Genomic DNA, 19,275 nt, shown 5'->3' with positions numbered 1-19,275 from the left:
AGACAGCTCGAGATCTTTTGTTTTGCGAACAGCCTAGTCTTATTTTTGGTGGCTTTGGTTTGGTCACTTTTCAGAGACCTCTTTCCATAAGGGCTTTTCCTGCCTTTAAAACCTCAGTTGTTTTAACAATAACAAATCATAAGTGTCTCTGCAAGAAAACAGACTTGAACAAATTGAAAGGCTCATGTTATAACAGATGTAGGAAACAGTGTGCTGAGTGCCCTGCAGGCATTATCCAGAAACATTGCTGTGGAGATTTCTGGACAGCAGAGTACCCATGGGTACAGAATTTCACAAAATAACTGTCTTCACAAGTAATTTTGCAGTGTGGTTGGTTCTAGGCTGATTTATAAGAGAAATAATGTTTGGAAATGCACATCAAATGAGGCTGCTCTTGGTTTCCTTGCAATTGGACAGATAGCTTACATGTAAAAGCAACAATTCACCTGGTGTACCAGAAAGGCTGAAGAGTGAACTGTATCATGATTTATGGTTTGCTCTCAAAAACAGCTCACAATTATTTATGTAGTTCTGCAGTTTCTTTCTGTTCTATTGTTGGCTGATTAGTCCCTATCAGAGCATGGTTCTATGGTACAGTGCAGCTTAAGACCTCAACTGCATGTTTTCTTTATATCATCCTGCAGTGGAATTGTGTTTATTTACAGGGCAGGAAGGGTAGATACTATAGATTGTTCACTGCTGACTTGAAGCACTTAGCTAATATACCTTAAAGATCAGACTAATTTCTGTGGCTTATAAGCAGAGGACTTCAGGCTTAAAATTTATCAGCCTGATAGTTCTTTTTAGTATAAGTAACAAAGATTGAATTCTTTGGTTTATTCACTGCAGAAATGACTACTGTAACAAAGCAGTTAGTGAGGTATATTTCATATAGTAATAATAATAATAATAATAAATACAGAAAATGCTACTTACTTCTGGAGCTTTATTTTATTTTATTTTACTATCTAATGAATCAGGAAGAAAACGTGTCCTTGCATAAAGCATGTAAAATCCAGATGTTTATTTGTAGTAGTGTTACTAGAGTCTACAAAAGAGCATGTTATTCTGTTAGACTTATTCCTCTGAACATAACCAAACAACTCATGCTGAGTAAGATTGGGGCTTCTGTTCAAACAGTGGTGGTAAATCTGTGGGACTGGAATCTCCTGTATGAAGGGAAAATTTTAAGACTACTCTCACAAAGTTTGTGGAAGTGTAATATACTGGGCTCTTTGTGCTTTAGAAATATGTAATGATTTTTTTTTTTTTTACTTTGAGAGTTTTGTTGTGTTACATTTGCAACTGTCTGAAAGAATTTTTATAAACTCTATCTAAATGATGTGCATCAAATCACAGGCAGTGAAAAGTTGTTCACTATCTGGGAACAGGTTTTTTTCTTGCAGTTACACCTAGGTGAGGTGAATGTTTGGCTTTTAACCAGGTAATCAGGTTTTATTAGCAACCTCAGAGTCCTTAAAGCTGGAGACACCTACCAGGAGAAAACTGCTTCCTTGAAAGTGGGAACTTCTCCTTTTCCCACGTGATTGAGTCTGGAGCTGCACTAGATCAAATTCCCACCTGTTAGCTTTTCTGGCCCAGACTTTCATTCCTTTGGAAGAAACTTACTGCATTGCAGTGATTGGCTTCCCTCTGTTGTACTGAGGAGTGGCTCTGTGCTAAGCCAGTTATGAACAGAAGTGGCAGGGTACTGCTCCTTTGGCAGTCCCAACCTGGGGCAGGCATTGATAGAAAAATTTTGAATGGCATAAGATGATAGTTTAAAACTGTCTGAATATGTATCTTCAATCAAATTAAACCCCGTATATTAATGGCAGTATTTATCAGTAAGAGAAGTCAGTCTTGACCCTTTGTGGTGGTACAGTGAAAACATCCTGGAGAATCTATTATTTGTAACCTTCAGTTCCTCTGTTCACTCTGGCTTTTTTGTTTTTGTGTTTTATTTTTGTGTCTGAGAGCACATGGAGTTTGAAATGTTGCAGGTAATGAAGTCAGTGGGATAGGAACAAAGGTGTGGGGACTGTTCAGACAGCTTTTTCCATTCTTGTCTGCATTTCTAATTTAATTCCTTGATTATGCACACAAATGCAGTCTTTAATTAGATCACCACATCCTATTTTTCATTCTGAGTCAAGATTGAGGATCAAGTTCCCAAGACTGCTAAGATACCAAAATGACTAAAGACCATTGTGTCTGAGTCAGTGATGAAAATATACATAATGTCCATCGTAAAACACTTCACATAGCAGCATGCCAGCAAGTGCCTCCCCCCAAAAAACCACCACCCACCAACAAAAACCTACTTCTTACTGAGGCAAGGTGTTCTTCAATGGCCAGATAGCATCTTGAAAGATATTTTGGTGTACTGACAGACTGTGCAACCTCCTTTCCCCAAACCTTCTGTGTGGCCTGAGTGAGAAGCTGTCACAGAGGGGTGACATCTCCCAGTGATCACTAGTTGATCATGCAGCTGTCTGAGGTTCTTCATTTCCACTCTGTTTATAATGCTGCACATCATTTACAGCCCTGTACCACACCTGCTGGAAGAATCTTTATGTTTCTGTTGTGTACTTTAAACAGTGTGCCCTCTGTGAACATTAATTCTCATGCATCCCTGTATAAAGTGCTCTAACTTTGATGGTGATGATCAAAACATAAACTAAATTGAAGTTGTTAGGCAATCTGTAGTACCTTGAGATGCCGATAAGCTGAATATGAAAGAGCACTATTGTTTGATATATTCAAAGTATGGCTCCACCACTGCAACTTCATTTCTAACTATTTGTGCTTTGAACATTCTTAAGCTAAAGCTCAAGAATCCCCTGTGAGTACATGGAATTTATACATTACTAGATTGAATGAATGTCCCATATCCTACGGGGACTGTGCCAGAGATGGGCACCTCATTGACTTTTCCAGCACAGTATTCAGTTGCCTGAAGCAAAGCCACTCAATCTCAGTATGATTTTCCTTGCAACTGCATCTTCTGACTGCTCATCAGTCTTATTTCTAGGGAACAAGTAGAATTATTAGTTCACTGAACACAGCACAGACAAAATTGTTGGGAAAATAGGAGTTTTACAGTTAAGTAGGGTGCTTTGGCTGTGTAAATTGTGACTAGTACAACATCTTGTATTTTGACTAGATTATGAAAGGTGCACTCCTTTCACCCCTGTCACTGCTGTCCTATTCCAGCAAACTGCAAACCTTGCTGAAAAATGCTGGGTAGGATTTTCAAAAAGGAACAGTTTGCTTTTTCTAGTTAAATCAGGAAGACTCTGTTTCTTAGAAATCATAGAATTTTTTCTATCTAAGTGCTAATGCCTGCAGATTGAGGAAAGACCCAATATGGAAGAGGTGGCTTTTTTTTTTTTTTTTTTTTTTTTGCAACCAAGGGAAGAAGGTTAAATGAGAGAAGCTGGCTAACTTATTAGCTGTATAGCACTGCCATTTGCCTTATAGTGCTAGACAATACTTGTCTCTATTTGAAATCTAGAAAATGGTAGAGTCAAACCAAGAACACAGAAGGATATTTCTCATACTGCCCCAGGAGTAGAATTTAATAAAAAAAAACAAACAAAAAAAAGCCACAAAACAAAACCAATTAATTAGTAGAAGACCAGAAGGAGGAAGAAACTGTCAAAAACTTAAAAAAAAAAAGTGTGAATTAGAGCCCCAGGTATATAGCAAGAACAAATCAAATTTAAAAGTGTGCCCTAAAGATATTCCTCTTGCAGTTGACTTATTTATTTAAGTCCCTCTTGTGCTGTGATGAACAAAACATCGGTGTTTTGATGTTAAGGTATATATGGTCCTTTTCAGATATTTTTGTGCAAGAACTATTATTCAAAGTTTATTCTAGGTCTAAGAGGCAATTTGACACTGATCAGTGTTGTTATATTTTCTACTACTGTTGGTTCTTTCCCAAATCAAACATTTCCCACTTGACAGATTACACAATAAATAGAAGATGACTCTCTCCTTCATCGGTAAACAGAGCCTTGTTTCTGTCACTCTGCAGGCTCTTCACTACCCCTGTTTTTCATGCAGTATTTAACTAATTGGTTGTTATGTTGGCCTTCTGTCCCCTATATCCCACGATTCTTTCTGCTGTGGTCAGTGCCATTGCATAAACCAGTCATCATAGTCTCCTTGTGGAAAACAGGTCTGTGACTTCATCATATTGTGAAATAAACTCTAAATTAGTGCACGAAAATATTGTACAAAATAACAATTAAGTAAGTAATTAAGTTCACAGTCTGAGTGTAAAAATATTGTTGATCTAAAAAGAAGTCTGTAAAAAAATTTACAGCTTTAAAATACTGAAGTAGCTTTGCTTTAACATCAATCATTTGTTATGTGGATTAGCTTCACATAGCTGTATTTTTACTAATTAATGTTCAGTATCTTGCAGAGTAGTTCAAGTATGTTGTGAATAGGTTTACGTTCTCATCCTTCATCTGGAAAGAAGCTTGTTTCTTCAGAAAGGAAAGCCTTTGTTTTGAAGTTGCATTTCACAAAAACTCATGCAAGAGTTGAGAAGCACTTATCTATAGTTGTCTAACAGGGCCCACTATGAACTACCTAAACAAGTAGGCATTCCAAACTCTCTGTCTCTCTCTCTCTCTCTCTCTCTCTCTGTATATACATATATATATAGGAAGTCTTATGGCTCTCAATTTAAATGTCCTTTCTCTTATTTTAGGATTAAACGAGTTTTCAGATTTTTGTCCCTCGCTTAAATTTTCCATACTAACACACTGTACAAGCCAGGGTCTTTTAACACTTGTATGAGTAAGACAGTTACTGAGTCACAGAGCTGAACTTGAATAGAGCTCCTAGGCTCAAGGATGAGCAAGCAACCTCAGGCTAGGCTGGTCACAGATATTAGGGCACATTAGTGCACTTAGGGACATCATATTTTGTAACTTGCTCCAGAATATTTTGAAGGTAATTCCTGGTATGCAGGAAAGATGCATGCTTTGCATTATTCTTTTGTTATCCTGGGTGCCCTTGGAAGCAATGCTATATGAAAACAGTGCAGATAAGATATTCTTATTTTAATGTACTAAATTTTTAATAGTTTCTGTTGTGTTTCTGATGTGTATTCATTAGAACTTCCTTTTGCTGTACTGCTATTTTATTCCTTAAATGTAGCAGATTAAAAAAAAAAAGGTACAGATAAGGTGCTTCATTATGAATTGAAAACAACTTATGAAAGACAAATTCTACAGTTTGCAGACATCAGTGAAGTAAACACTAAACTTTTCATTTAGTTTGGATAATTCCTGTTTCCTCTTAAAAGTCATGAGGACCTCTTAGAATTCATGAGGGAGGTATGTGTAGAGAAATAAAAGCAGAATTGCTGTCATTTTACAGTGAACTAGAGGGAAGGAGGTGAAGAAATAACTGGGCTTCCATATCTAAGGGTATACTGGGAAGACTGAATAGGAGACTTTTCTATTCTATTAAGCTAGGACATCAAATCTGGACTTGAGCTGCTGATGAAATATGTCACAGAGGGAATGGGAGAAGCTCCTGTTTCTCTTGATGAGACACATCAATTTGAGTTATGAGCAGATGAAGTAGAAAAACCTGGGTTTATGAGGGTGCAGAAATGCTTTCCATGAATCAGGTCAAAGCACTTTTAAAACAGATGTAGGCCAAGCAGTTTCATGGATTTTCTGTACTTGAATTTGAAGCTTTATGTGAGATGCCTTGTGATATTTTCTTATCTTGCTCTTGCTGGCCTGTTTATCTTTGTGTCTCAATAGCTGTACAATGAGTTTAAAATTACATTAGTGTTTTACTGATACACATGCACTCCAATTTCTAATCTACCTTTAGTATGTTGTACAGTTGGGAACAGTTTTCAGTAAAGAAAACTGAAAAACTGAAAAACTGAAAACTGATGAAAACATGCAAACAAACAGTTGGTGAAGAACTAAGATAAAAGTGCAGTGCAGAGTTCAAAGAGTTCCAAGGGATGCTGAGTAGCTCCTGGGGGAGAGAACCACATCCTAGCAATTTGTTAAGGTTTGGTTTCTGATTCAACTACATGCTTCACAGTGTTTCTTTTGTGAATTTACATGCTTGAAGTTAATGAAGAACTTACACAAATAGCTGAATTTTTTAACACAACAGGAGTCAAATTATCTCTATTTCCATGCTGGTAAGTGTTAAAATGAAATGATTAATCTTTTTAGCTGTAAAATTTTGCTGGTTTTTACTTTTTGTCAGTTGATTCTATGGCTGGATTAGTATCTAACTTGGCAATGAGTTGCAAAGCCTATAACGTTTTTCCAACCTTTCAGTTTTTTCTTGCCTATATTGTTAAATTCTCAGAAGTATAATTGTCAAAAGCAGGCATACATGCTGAGAACATAGATTGCCAGTCATTAAGAAATATTATAAGATTGCCTTTTACCCTCTGAAAATAAATTCACTCTATTCTGTTCTTAACTGCAGTTACCAAGGCTCCTATGATATCATGCAGCTGTGCTTGTGGGGACAGAACAGCCAGCTTCTGTCACTTTGGTTAACCTTAGAAATGATGCCAACTGTCTCATTATAGCATCATATGAGAAGCTGGAAAGTTGCTGTCAGGAAATAGTGCTGTAATTCGCCTATTATCCTGCACCATCACCCATGATTAACTGTCTGAAACTTCTTTCCTGGAAAATATGGTTCCATTGACATCAGACCAGCACTAGAAGGATAGTACTCATTCCTGGTGATTTCTATCCTTCTGACTTGACCTGAGTTGTTTCCAGAACTCCCTCAACTGAATGGAAAATTAAGGGAAAATCCTGCATTGTAAACCTCTTGAAGTGCAGGGCCACCTCTTGATCCTCTGAGTGCTGTACAAATGCTGTGCAGTTTGCACTGGCATTGAGAGTGCATAGTTTTTGGTAGATTGTGTCTTACTGATTGTCATTTTGAGTTTATCTGACCCAGCTCTGCTTCTAGTAATATCCTGTTCCTCATGATACCCTCTTTCTTTGATCTGTGCTTTAACCTGTGCCATGTTCCTTTGTCCCTGTCTCCAGGATTCCTGGTCCTGCACCCATCCAAGCTTAGCATAGAGAGAAGGGAACTTCTTTATAGTGGGGAGCAGACTATTTAAGTTTGGTGAGAATTTTCAGGAAAGGAGAGAAGTCAAGTATCCAAAGATTACCCAACTGGTAATCTCTACATTGAGCTACTTTAATATCTATTTCTTGTTTTGAAAATGCTGCCTAAGATTATTCTGATTATGATTCTAAAGGCACAGTTGCATTTTTAAACTCTCCCATCTTATTAAGTACCACAGAGTTTTTCACTTCATTGCAAATGTTATGATTGGAGTGGGAAATGGCAGCAATAATCTTCAAATAGCCTTTGATTTTTCATCTTTATTCAACAGTCTGAGGTGAGTGAACCTCCTACTTAGCTCTTATTGTATTAAGCCTCTAGGACAACTTTTCATGGTTACAAAGTTTCTTACAATGCTGCTTTCTGCTCAATAAGCTCTTTCTCCACTCCTTCTAACAATTCTTAAAAATTGATTTTAAAATAAGTAAAACTTTCTTTATTCTAGTCATGCTGCTGGACTGTGAAGGAAATACATGTAGAAATATTCAAGCCAGAAGCCACAGAACACACAAGTATTCTTGTTTTATACACATTAGATGCACATTGTTTACATTTGAATGAAAGAATAGAACTTTACAAATATCTTATCTTAAAACCTGTCTCTTGACTCCATATTTATGTCCTGGAAATATTGGTCAACATCTACTCACTAAAAAGTTAAATTAGTCACTTTTAGATTTTCTTTTTGTAATAACTCTTCCTATCTTACAGAGCAATATATTTCGTAGAACTCTAGCTGTGTCATCATAATGGTTTACCATACGAGTGCAACCTTTTAAGTTGTCATTCACTAAAGGTAAATAAAAGTATAATAAATCCCAGGTGTACACACTGTTGACTACTTTGTGTTGAAACACTGCCCTCCAGATTAGAATGAGCTGTTTTACCTGTAAGAATAAAAATTCTAAATACGCAGTCTTTGTTGCATGTGTTAGGCATAGTAGAGTTAGGCAGTGCATAAACTCTAAGTATAAGACTGCAAGTGTTCTTCTCTTAGCTTACATGGAAGTAATGAGTCAAAGATTTGGTGAAAATCTTTTTTTTTTCAGTTAAGACAACTTAATTGACATTGAGAATCAACAATGGCTTTTTTCTGTATTGGGGCTTCTGTGTAAATGTATAAAACAAAATTTTAGAGAAAGTATATCTCTACTTCTTATGAAAGGAGATAATCTGTAAGTAGTGTGTTTTTAGAAACATTTCTTTTCCTTGGGATACTAAAGAATAACTTATTTGTGTTGCATTTATTTGACTATGTGATGGTTTCTTCAGTTCCTGTTGCTATTTGGGAAGAAATTTTGAATCTACAGAAACAGTACTTAGCACATTCACAAATTACATTTATCAGCACTGAAGCCTAAAGGAAAGTCAATGTAATTGCAATAGATTTCTAGCTCAGAATGACAAATTGCAGAAGGTTGGTGCAATGTAATAGCTTCTTGTAGAATAAATGTCTTTCTGATTCATTTGAGATATTTCATATTTTTATCTTTGAGCATAGAGAAACAGGTTTTATTTAGCCAAACTTTATTGCATTGAATAAGACACAGGATTCTATGATAGCTGATTCACAGATGATGATGTATCAGACTGGGATTTCAAATGTGGTAACCTGTGTTTTTCTTCACTTGGTACTGGAATACAGTTGACTGTCACACAGACAAGAGCACAGGAGTATCTGTTTATCACTGTCTACTTGATACTATTGGTCTATTTTGCCTTCTGCTTATCAGCCTCTGCACCAGAAAAGGTGACTTCAGTATTGGAATTCCTTTAGCCACATAGACTGCTAGCACTGGTTGAACTGGGAAGACAAACAAACAAACAGCACTTATTTTGAAAAGAAAAACAAATCTTTTATAAATTGATTTAAATAGTGGTATAGGAATCTTGAGATCTGTTCTGCAATCACAGCACAGGCTGAAGAGCACTTCATTACTTGAACAGCTGCTTTGTTCAATCTGCAGCTGATCAAATCTATGTAGCCTTAACATGACCTATGCATCAATACCTCTTCTACATTACCTGTGCTCTTAATTTGCTTGCAAATAGTGGAAAGTGTGTCAGGCACAGGTGAATATTTCAGTTACTGTTGTCAATCTTTGAATTGAAATTTATCTAATTGAGAGTTAATGGGGCAAATCAATGGGACCCAAATCCCCATCCGCCCCATTAACTCAATTTCTCCTGGTGTAGGATTGTGCTCTGATAAGGTGAGTGGTAAGTGAGCTGGAAAAGCAATTGGTTTAGCCTTGCTGACATGAGACTTGTTAATCAAAATAATGGTGAACTCCACTAAAGGAAGGGCATGGCAGTAAATCACAATTCCTTGTACTACTCTTTTCTGTCTAGAATCATCTGAATACTGACCCCTGGTGTAAAAAAAGCACTGTTAAAGGGGTAATGATGATGATCGAAGTTTCCCAATTTTCCAGTGAATTGCAAACTACTTGCATAAGAACATTTCTATTTTCGTGGAAGTGTTATGTGTCAGATTTCTGTGGGCACAAATAGAAACTAATGGTCATAACTAGCCTCTACATCCCTTACCTGTGGCTTATTTCAAATCCCGGCTGTAGGCCTTGTGCTTCCCTTGTTGCTGAGAAATCTAGGTAGAGTCAGGAATCTCTGGTAGTGCTCTTGGGACCCTGAGATATACCTGAATCTTGTTTTTGATTTTTTGTCAAATGTTAACATCATAACAAATGTTATGGGCTTGATGTTAGTGATTATGAAATTGGTTTCTCTCAGGCACCAGCTGAGAGTGTTGTTGGTTTGAGACAATTTACTAAGAAGTATAACTCTGGGGCCAAGGGTCCTTCATTTATTTATTTATTCATTCGTTCATTCATTCATTCTGAAAGCAGTATTTAACTACTTAGCTTTATTTTCTTTGGATTCCATTTCCAATATTTCCAATAAGAATTAAAAAATTTTCCTGTTGGAAGGTTACAATAGTATTGAACGCCACATGTGACGGCCTTACTTTCAGTTTATGACTGGGACAGATATGCTGTCAATTTGGAATCGTGTTAGAAGGCTGGTGTACGAATTAACACTGGAAAATTAAAAAAATTAGAAGATTTAAAAAAAAAAAAAAAAAAGAAGAATATCAGTGTTACTTGTGACAAAAACAGAAGTCTCTGAGTTTACTTACATTAGTTATGCACATTGCTTTTCCACAACTATGTTCAGCCTAAATGCTAATGGTGAGAGCTAATGAAGTCTTTGCAGGTAGGTTATGATAAGGTCTGAACCTGACCATACTAAACTACTACCTCTGTTTGTCTTGTAACACCAGTCAAGGTGTTGACTATGACTTTAAGTGCTGTTAAAAATGTGAAATGTGGATCTTGTGGCCTGTTTCTTCCTTCCTTGCCATGCTAGCTCCAACAGCTGTGTTCAGCTAGAATGGGCTTATTGGCTCAGGTGAATCTTCAGGTAAGCTGAGAACAGGACATTTTTAAGGAATACTCAAACTCCCCAAAAGAAAATGAGGAAGGATCAAAATATTCAAAACAGTTTGAATCTGTATGTTTTCCAGGGCTTGTTTTGATAGCTGGAATGAAGCAGGAGTATTTAATGCAGTTTTCTGAGGCTGGAATCCAGCTTGGGAGGATGTAGAAGAAATGAGGAGAAATGCAAATCTGACTACAGTTCCTGAAGCGAAGTATGCAGGAGGCTAGTCTCTTTTCATATAGTTAGGAATCCACCCACTTTCACTGAGATTTTTAATTACAGTACCACAGCATCAGTACTGGATCTTCACTAGGACTCTCACATAGATCAGTTCATCAAGACAGAAGAGCAACTTTGTCAGCTAACATAGTGTGGGTAGTGCCATTCAGAGAGAACTTCCTCACCTGCTTAGCAGTTTTGGGGATGTATTCTGAGAAAATAAGTTTCTGGTGTTTTAAACTTACTTTTGTAGATGCTACTATAGTGTTGTACTCAGAAATGCTACCCATCATCTCCTTACTTTTCAGTTCTGCAATTGCCAGTCATGAAAGGGAGTTTAAAAAAAAAAAACAACAAAACACCTTGAAAAACCCCAGTAAAAATAGCTCTGTGAATCTCCATTTCTGAAGGGAGAGAGAAGGAGGGAAAACAGACAGATGCACTTTGTTGACCCTTCATTCTCTTCCCCCACGCTCTCCTCCCACAACAGCTTAGCTCATTAAGCTCCCGTATAATTAAAACTTGGTCCAAGTCACACTAATTCTGTTTACCGGCCACAGGGAAGGATATAAATACCTAATCACTTCCTTACACAGAGCCTGCTTCCTGCTGGTGGTTTGCCGTTGGAAGAACTTGGTCCCTTAGTGAGCTCTGTACAGCTGCTCACCCTGAATGAGCCCTGCTACAAAGTGCTCCCCTGCCACAGTGCATTTATTTCCAGATTTCTTCCTCCTGTGTTTTCCAAAGGGAATGATGTCACTTTCTATAAACAGAAGACAGAAATGCTATTGTTAATGCATGTAATACCTGGAATTAAATTTATGGTATGAAATTAAAAGTGGAGGAAGAGACTGTCTTTTGAGAGTTTCCCAAAGGACTGCTGTTCTAATGGGCAGCTGAAGCCACAATGCTGAAAGGCCTCACAGGTCCTGAGCATAATTCTACTGAAGTTATAGCAATGGTTCATTGATGGCAGTGTATTTAACACATAGTGCTGACTGTTCCGTGTTGGTTGCCAAAGGCCCATTGATAATCTCTGAAGCATGCAGGAGTTAAAATGATGCCTGCAATAAGATTTCACAGGCAAGTTAGTTCCATGAGGCACAACTCTCTATATGGGGAGAATACATGAGATAGGGAAAGTGTGGGAGAATATTCTTCCTAATTTGCATCGTAATGGTGTTGTGAAGTTGTCATAAGTAGCAGGCTTGAAATAATTACTTGCTCCTGAGCTCTGATAGGACTGATTTGGCTCAAAGTTTTATTTTTTGGGGGAGTGAAGGGGATAACGTGGTGTGGAGGTAAGCAGAAGGTGGGCAACAGTGCGTGAAGTTACGAAATCGTACAGGTTGAAAGGGACCTCGGGAGATCATCTGGGCCAATTCGCTGCTAAAGCTGGTTTTCTAAAGTAGGTTGCACGGGAAAGCATCCAGGTGGGTTTTGAATATCTCCAGAGAAGAAAGGAGATTCCACAACCAATCCGGGCAGTCTGTTCCAGTGCTCTGTCACCTTCACAGTAAAAAAGTTCTTCCTCGTGTTTGTATGGAACATCCTGTGTTCCAGTTTGTGCTTGTTGCCCCTTCTGTTGCTGGATACCACTGAAGACAGCTTTACTCCATCCTCATGATATCTGCTCTTCAGATGCATTTAAGTGTTGATAACACTACCTCTCAGGATTCTCCAGGCTTAACAGTCCCAGATCCAGTTGTACAACGTATTTTGAGCTGTTTCTGGAGGAGGTCTCAAAATTAAATGGCTGGTTTTCTCAAGACACCAAGCACACAGAGCTGTTATTGTTGCTTGCCTTGGGCTCAGTGACTCTAAGTAATCAGTCCGTGATCTCTTGCTTCTTCTGTGAAAGCAAAAGGGGCAGAATCACAAATGAAGTGAGGCCAAACAGAAGCACTTCATTCAGTTCCAGTACTTATTGCTGTCTTTTCCCTCTCATAGTTTTTGACATGTAATTAAATAAGATTTGATTGCATTTTCCTAAAGGCTTACATATGTAGCTGGGTGGAGTGCTTGGTGGTAAAAGATACTAGTTGCATGAACATGGGCTTTAAGGTCCTTTAGTGAAAACATACAAGTTATAGTGACTTACATTGCTTTGTCTTAGGAGTAATGATTATAATGGATTTATCTGAGTTTGGATCACTTAGCATTACAATTAGCTTGCCTTGTTCTCTCGTTTTCTGCACCATTGCAGACCTCCCCATGTTTCTGTGTTCTGTTCATCTTCTATAAAGCCACCAAAAAGCTGTCGTGATTTTTTCCTCCCACCTTGTGGGGGCAGAAATGCAGTGGATTGCTCTGTGGGTGGCTTTTTCCTTATTACATGCAGATTTTTAGAAGAGGCAAAGAAAAGAAGTGGGCATGAATTTTGAGCTGGATTTTTTAAAACATGTATCTCCTACACAGTATTTCTTCCTCCCTGACTACCTCATTCCTCTCCCCAAGAGATGGCCATAAAGTCAGAAGGGAGGAATGATTTGCTCCAACTTTCAGCCTGAAGCTGCAGATGGTCTGTTAAAATCACGTGGCTGATCTCTAGTGTGACTAAAGTATTACCTTCCTCAGATTTCATTTCAACAAACCTTCCATCATCTTTTAATTGGCCTTCTCCACATACTGAATCACTGTGTATAACAGTAATGCTCTGTCAACAAAGAGCTGTGTGCCATCCAAGTATTACTTAAGTAAGTGATATCTGGCTAATCTGAGTATTTAGAATTATAAAATATGTTTACAGGGTGCCATGGGTCTCAAAGTTAGAGATACAGTTCATGATCATAAGGAAGACTTTAAGACCTTCCTTTACATTATTATAGGACGCTGTTGCCTGTGTGACAGGAAAGGAAAAAAATTACCATTTTAAAAAAAAAAGCAACAAACAAACACTTCTGAGAAAGATGAGAGTTCCCACACAGATTCAACTTTACTGTCAATCCTTCTTCACATTTAAAACATATATTAGATATTAAAGTACTTAGAGAATTCTGTGTGGAATCTACAGATTTGAAGCAGAATACTTGATTCAACCTTAGGCATAGTGTCATGATTCTTATTTCTGTAGTTAATCATTGTACTACAACTGTTTGTGTAATAACAGTAATTCAGCTCCTTGGTGTTTTTTTCTTATTTCGGAACTTTCAGTTCTGAATTTACCCATTTTACCCGTTACATTGAAGACATCATGCACAACCTATAAAATGAGGGACAGATGCTGTTTCTGGGTTCTGAACTCCTCAAATGTTCTGGGAGGTTCACCACCAAATGCAGTAACTTCAGGGAGACTTCCTGAGATGATGTGGAGTTTTGTGGGCTGATGGGGACAAACAATACCTCTCTCTCCTTCTAATTAACTTCTGTGGTAATTTAGAATATGCTGAAAACTGGTTGGAAAAGGGGATGTGATTGTAGAGCTACTTTTCAAAAAGCTAATTTTGTTTTAACTGTAGTTCTTAGCAAGATAAAGAGTTTATTCTAAATGTGTTGCCTGGAGTCTCAGCGTAAGGAGTTTACTGGCATGTTTATTTGCATATTTTACTTTGTGATTGTGAAGTCAGGATTTTATATGCTGTAACAGATACTCGGAGGTAAGTTATAAATCTGCAGATTTCACGAGTCCTTTGTGCAACATTCCTGGTTGCCAGTGCCACTATCCATATGGATTAGGCTACTGTAGTTATCGTCAGATTGAAAGCCTATCACAGTTATTGCAATAATCTTTGCTCCATCTTGCTTGCCAAGGCTGGATGATTTACCTTGCAGGTCAATAAATAACTCTTGACTAACTTCTGCACTCCATATTATCTAATCTGCAGATCTCTTCTGTTCCAGTTGTTCAAGTCAAACAAACGAAAAAATCGAAGTGAGCAAGGAAAAAAATCTGCCAATTCAATGAATAATTGAAGACAGAGTTAGGTTCAGAGAGAGGTGCTTGAATGTGGGGAATAATGAGGGGGAGAGGAAATGGCAGCTGCATAAATAATTGATAAATTCTCTACAGCAGTCCCTTTGTTGTCGAGTCTGAGGGAGATAAGGGAACAGTGCTTTTCCTCTATCTCCTCATGGACTGAACTGTAGGCAGCTGCCTGCGTAACTGTGACACGAGCAATGAAATCACAGCTGCTGTGGGGAAGATAGTGCTTGGCTTATCTGTCTTTTGGAGGACATGTAATGTGCACTAGTCCTGTTGCAATGCAGAGAGTGTGTATCTTCAACATATTTCTTTAGGCAAGCTTATCTTTGACCTGCATGCTACAAGTAAAGTGTGCATGCTACAAGTAAAGTGTAGTGTGGAATCACATTCTAATTGTTGTTTCCACCACTTCTACTTGGAAAGACAGAGCTTATTTCTCTTCAGAGGTCAGCAGTCAGTACAGTGCAGCAGTTGCTTCAGTCAGTATTTCTGTTGCAGGATTTTCCTTATGTTGGCCAAAATAATGATGCTGAGATGTTGCTACATCTTAACATATCTGGACTGACTGCATAGCTAGGATCCAAGAAACAATGGTTTCCACACTGCCACTCAAAAAATCGTGCAATCATATTGTCAAAGACTATTGCCTTCAATTCTAATTATAGTTTTTATTAGGGTATCTTGTATGCTTACTGCATACAAGGAAGAGTATTTTTTTCTGTAAGATCTTCTGTGTGAAAATCTGCTGGACCCTTGTTTTTTCAACAATGCAGAGAAGTAAAATCAAACCCAACAGTAGATTGAAAAAAAAAAACGAAGGAATGAAAAACACAGCACAATAACTAGTAAGTGATGCAATGGCAATGTGAACGCTGACTACTGCAATTAATTATGCTTCCTTTTACTCTGCAGTTTTACTATTACCTTCAATTTCAACTGCACTTTTGCCAGTACTACGTCAGAGTACACATGAAGATGTCTTTGATGCTATATTATGCTTTTAAACAATATACTGAAAGCCAGCATCACTGTTCTAACATCCATTGTTAGTTACTTGCAACAGATTACATAGAGGAGATTTCATTAACATCTCTAGATATGCACTAGAGGTATCTTTTTGTATGACTTTCTTTATCCCTTGGTGATAAATACAAGAAAGGAGCGCTCTGATTAGAGAGGAAAAATAGAAGTCAGCCTCTAAAATGCTGTCTTCCTTTTTTTTTATCTGAAAGAAACAGGAATTAAACTCTTATGTCAAAGCTTTGTTATTGTTTTATTTATGTAGAAACATTCAACTTCCAGGGCAAACTGAAGAGAGCACAGTATTTCTTATCCTTCAACATACTTAAGAAGTGGTCAGGAGTTTACAGCTGTTTAATAATGCTTGAGCATACTTGACATTAAGTAGTTTGATACTCAGGCTATTGACCAGTAGCAGCTCTACAGGAAAGCTACATTTTTAATTGTATTGCTGCTCATAGGATCGTGTTCAGGGTGTAATAAGTAAAGGAGACTGAAGAATTGCCAAAGAATCTTGCAGAACTGAAAAACTATTAAAATTCCATGTAGGCAGGTATAAAGCAAATTTCAAGGGATGGGTGAGTGGAATAATTCCCGTCTTATCCCCACCACACTGTGCATCTTCTTACACTTCTGAGGGATAAGCCTTGGAAGTAGTTATAGTCAGCTTTGTTACTATCAGCTCAGTAATAGTAAGAGACCAGAACAGGCAGCACTGAACCATTGAATAAATGAACAATAAGCATATATCTTGAGTTAGCAGATGTGCAAGTTGCATTGCTTTCTTCACCAGTGCCCAATGGACCCAATCACAGTGTTAATTAAGAAGTCTTTCCAAACCTTCACTTTTTTCTGTATGTCAAGAAAACAGCTTCAGATCTTTGACTGCAGCCTCTTTGTCTGACTGGAGTAGCCAATCTCACCAAGAAATAAAAGTGTTTGGTGAGGTTCTAAGTTAAATTTATGCAATCTGCTGTACAGGAACATGTGAAAGCTGTTCCTTTTCCCAAGAATTTAGGTATATTTAGTAGCAACTCTGAATTTAAATGTAAGACTACCTGTTTCCTGACTAAAGAGTATTTATCTTCAAAGCTAAGTATACTACTGCAGCAACCTTCCTCTGAGGATGCAGCAATAGATGTAGTCTACAGCTCACTGGCTCAACAACATAGGGAAAACTAATCTTTTTAGCTTGGCATTAGATAAAAACAATGCACATAAAATAAGGCTCAGTATTCATCAAATGGTCAAGGAACTTAACGTGTTTCTCTGAATGAAAATAACTCTGACATTTCTGTAAAGTAGATATTTCACAAATGCATTCTGCCAAGACTTTCGTGGCCACAGTAGAAGATGAGGTGTTAAATGTGCCAGTTTTCTCACAGAGGGGGGGCAGTGGTAAATGTGAGTGCAAATACTTAATAAGTTGCTGTGGAATGAGTTTGAATCCCCCAGTTAAATACCATAACTATCAAGTTAGCGTTTTTATGATTTTTACCTTTAAAAATATGTTTAACTCATTTTTTCTTTGCAATTTGAAGCAAGTGGAAAAACTCTGTGTCATAAAAATAAAAGTTATTTTTGATGGTTCCTGAGTATGGAAAAATGTTTGTAATTAACAAAAGATAGTTCTGTGCTACTATGCAAAAATAAATTCCAGCACAGGCAAAACAAAGCCATGGGTCACTTTTCTTTAGGCTTAGATTTCTTGCTGGACTGCCATTTTCAAATCCAGAAAGTAATGCCCTTAATGATCAAGTTTTGTTGGTGAAGGAAATAATCCGTGTACAGGTTGAATTTTACAGGTAATAAGCTGTGAAAAGCAGTGCTGAAGCTTTGAAAGGCATATTTTTCATTAGTCTTAGTAAAAGACTGCCATCCCCGCTGGGGTGATGGTACTGTCCTTCAAGGAGAGAGGTGTACTAGGAGATTTCTTTTCTAGTCAAGATGCCAGAGAATTGTCTGCCCTACTCTCCTCCCCATATTCCAGACTCTTCTAAGTACAAACTCACTGTGACCTTAGTTTTACATTCATTTTCTTCATTTTGTACTGTGTCTGGGTCTGGACAAGCACAAGAAAGACTAGGAGCTGTTGGAATGAGTCCAGAAGAAGGACATGAGGATGATCAGAGGTGGATGGAACGCCTCTCCTATGAAGAAAGGCTGAGGCAGTTGGGCTTGTTCAGCCTGGAAAAGGCTCCAGGGAACTGCCTGTAGGCTTTTCAGTACTTGGAGGGAACTTATAAACAGGAGGGGGACTGATTTTTTGTATGGTATGATAGTGATAGGACAAGGCAGAATGCCTTTCAAGTAGATGAGAGAAAACTTAGGTTATGTGTCAGGAAAAATGTCTTTACTCAGAAAGCAGTGAGGCCCTGGCACAGCTGCCCAGAGAGGCTGTGGATGTCCTATCCCTAGAGGCACTAAAGGCCAGATTGGATGGGGCCCAGGGCAGCCTAACCTGGTGGGTGGCAGAGCTGCCCTTGGCACAGGGTTGGGACTTGATGATCATTAAGATCTCCTCCAACCTAAGCCATTCTATAATTTTCCCACCCCACTAGAACTTTAGAAATACCTCCACCACCCACCAAACTCCTCTTTTTTAAAAAGATAGTTGTTCTTCTGTTCTCTCCCAGTATCTCCATACCTTTGTTTTCTGCATATTAAAGCAACAACATTGTAGTTTTTTATAATCCAGAGGAGACTTCTCTAATTCCTTTGATCTTCTCCAGAAGTCAGAAAAGAGCAAATTAAGTTCTTAAACAACCTTCTTTTACCCTCTGCCACTTGTTTGCAGCTTTTTATAGCCCGCACTCATCACCACGCCTGGGCCTTTTAGCACACTCTCTTTCGGCTGCGTCGGTGCTCTTTAATCTTTTCTTACAGGAAATCTGCTCAGGTGTTTTTCTTTGTTTGTTTTTAAATGTCAAACTGTAAAAGTAGTACTATCCAATTTCTGCTATAATCACAAACCCAGAATTGCTTGAAGTTTGTACAGGACATCACAGGTAACTTTCTGGATGCTCCTAAACCTTTGTGTTGCAGGGTTGATGACTGGGAGTTAAAAAAGAAAAAGCTTTCCTAGGTGCTCTTTTTTGCATCTGGTTTTTGGGGCCGGTACAGCCAAGCATCTGCAGTCTTGAAATAGCCATGTGGTAGAAAGTACTGTGGCTGCTGCCTTTCCAGCTGGACTGTATGAGATATCTGTAATGATTCTTACTGCTCTTGTGGCATAATACTTAGAAGCTATGATTTCTGCCTTCCTCTGGCGTATCCTAAACTTCCAGATTTTGAACTGTCTGAAGGAGGCTTTTATTTGGAAAGATAAGTATAGGCCAGTCAAACCTAGCTGAAAAAAAAACTTAGTCCTAAATATATATTTGATAGACAAAAAGGAAAACCAGTGATTTGGTTTAGTATTGTGATGAAAAGGAGCTATGAAATATACTTGAACTGCCAAAATTGGGGTGAAGTTTCTGAGACCTTCATGTGAAAGCACT

The sequence above is a fragment of the Lagopus leucura genome, unplaced genomic scaffold (genome assembly GCF_019238085.1).
Source record: "Lagopus leucura isolate 7727_CA_CO unplaced genomic scaffold, USGS_WTPT01 Super-Scaffold_100002, whole genome shotgun sequence".
NCBI lineage: Eukaryota > Metazoa > Chordata > Aves > Galliformes > Phasianidae > Lagopus > Lagopus leucura.
This window is presented reverse-complemented; position numbering follows the sequence as displayed.